The sequence below is a fragment of the Myotis brandtii genome, unplaced genomic scaffold (genome assembly GCF_000412655.1).
Source record: "Myotis brandtii unplaced genomic scaffold, ASM41265v1 scaffold525, whole genome shotgun sequence".
Classification (NCBI taxonomy): Eukaryota; Metazoa; Chordata; class Mammalia; order Chiroptera; family Vespertilionidae; genus Myotis; species Myotis brandtii.
The window spans coordinates 1,518,249-1,520,976 of NW_005369915.1; positions in this window are offsets into that span (position 1 = coordinate 1,518,249).

A 2,728-nucleotide genomic window follows, 5' to 3' on the forward strand; every position below is an offset into this window, starting at 1 on the left:
CGGCGCCCAGCCCCGCCCCCGAGGGCGTTCCCCGGGGAACCGGAGTGCCGCGGGGTGGTTTCTAATGATTTAGCTGAGCTGCTAAAATAGGGGGTCCGGGGGAAGACGGGCACGCCCTCCTCCCCCATTCAAGCCCCCGCTGCGATTGCCGGGAAGTGGGGGGGATCCAAGGAACGGCTGGAAGAGTACGGATATTCCAGATCGTTTAGACGAGTTATAGCCCCTGTAGACCACAGCAAAAATCATTGCATGGGTCCTGAGCACCTGGGAATCGGAAACAGCATCAGGGGAAATGTAATCTGTAAAACAGAATTTCCATACAGGTGGGGCTTCCAGGAGGCTACCAATGTAGAAGTGGAGGTTAGACTAGCCTAGCGTTTTATTGACAAGTCAACACTGTAAACGCTTGCCATGTGCTAGGCGCTGTTCTAAGCGCTTTACAGATTTACACATTATACCTCTTAGGTTGGGTGGTGGTATCCTTGTTATCAGATCCATTCACAAAGGAGGAAACAAAGGCCCAGAAATGTTAAATAACACACACACACACACACACACACACACACACACACATACAGCTGGTTAATGGGAGACATTTAGCACCACTGCATGGAAATATTGAAAGGGATTTATTGTAGCCTCTGACTCTCCTATAATCAAACATTACCTGAACTCATTATCTACCTCCCTACCCCCACCTCACCCACGGGGCCTTTGCTACGGGTTGAATAGGTTGACAGAAGAAAGGTGGTTCAGCCTTGACTTGGCTTCACTTACCTCGAATACAGCACCACTGTGGACACTGATGATGCACAGTTCAGAAAAGAATCAGGAATTTCTTTGAGGCTAACCAATCTTTCCACAGTTATTTCTTGACAGACTTCTTGGAGACATGATGTTCAGGTGGCAATTCTTTATAGGGCAACAGGGAGATTATATTTCCCCTGCTGAAAGGCACAGCCATTAAGTCACACTTGCTGAGTGTGCACCAAAAGGACATGATTTTGCCGGAGAACCGGGAAAATAATGAGCAATGTCTCCAGAAGGCAACATTTCATTCACTTCATACTTACTGAGTGCCTAGCATGTGCCATGCAGGTTACTGAGTAGTGAGGATTCAACCAGGAATAAGAAAAGTACTTGAAAAGTCTTTTGCTAGTAAGTCAGCATTTGGCTATATAAGATAGACAACATAGCCCCTATCTGGGGAATCTTACAATCTTGCTTAGGAGATAAATTTTACACCCATTAAGCAATTAGAGGCTAATACAAAGTGGCAATCAGTTGTTAAATTGGGTAGATAAACTGTGTTATAGCAGTGACAGCAGTATAAAACCATGAATAGCCGAAACCGGTTTGGCTCAGTGGATGGAGCGTCGGCCTGCGGACTGAGGGGTCCCAGGTTCGATTCCGGTCAAGGGCATGTGCCTGGGTTGCGGGCACATCCCCAGTGGGAGATGTGCAGGAGGCAGCTGATCGATGTTTCTCTCATCGATGTTTCTAGCTCTCTGTCTCTCTCCCTTCCTCTCTGTGAAAAATCAATAAAATATATTTTAAAACCACGAACAAATTAACAAGTAATGGAGACCAACCTTCTTTAAACCATCATGACTAGGGTTTTTCTTCTTTCTTTGAAAGATAGGGAGGATGTTGACAACGAGAGGGTACTGGATTTGGGGTTAAGTGTTTATTACTCTCACCATTGTAGCCACAAAGGGCACCGGGAACCTGCAAGCACTGGAGAAACCTTTCTCATTCTCCACCTCATTTCTTCTCTGACATCCGTACAGAAGTTTCTGTGAAATGAGTGCCCAGAATGTGTCTTCTCACTGAACAGAGGTATCACTGTGCATCTAGCATAAACGTTATGCATAAAAGAGAAAGCCCATTGCTTTGGAAGGCAAGCCTAGCTCTGGAATTACAGATGCATCTATTTGCAAGCCAAACAGAAAAGGTTCCCTTTAAGGAAATCACTTCCCTTTCTTCTCAGGCTCCCTCTCCCACTTTCAAGCCTTTAATTCATTTCCCTTGCTTTCCAGACGCTCCCTTCTCTCCTTTCCACTTGCCAAATGCCATTCAAAATCTACTTTGAGCCCCTTTTCCTTGCCGCCCTTCTGTCTCCCACCGCCTGGTTTCTACCTCTGAACACCCCAAGTTCACGATCTGCCATGCGTTTACAGAACGTCTTTACTGTCTGATTTTCATGACTTCAAGCGTCTGGTGGGCAGCTTTGAATTTTGGAATCAGGCAAACCTGGTGGAAATGGCAACTCCACCCCCTTTCATCTGTGTGACCTGCAGAAAAACAGGGAACTTGGGGATCGTGTATTAATGCCTGCCCCACAAGGTTGTTGTTGGCGGCGGGAGAGTGAAATAATGACAGGTCAGTCTCCGAGCAGTGCCTGGCACACGGGTACGCAGTCACCCCTCGGGGAGAACTGGCCCCAGGCGCTGGGCGTGCATCCCGAGTGTTCCGGGCTTGGAAGAAGCTCCTCGCACTTTGCGTGGTGGTTTGGTTTCATCTTCCCACCAATAATTCCCTGCCTCCGTGGGGCACAGCCAACACCAAGGCACAGCGGGATCCGGGCCCTCCCCAACCCCGAAGCACACCCGCCCTGCCCTGGAGTCGGGCTCCCTTCCCATCTCCTCTTCTCCCCTTTCTCCCCCGCAGCGGGGACAGCCCGAGACACCCCACCCACTCCAACCCGGAGAACCGGATCCGCTGCCGC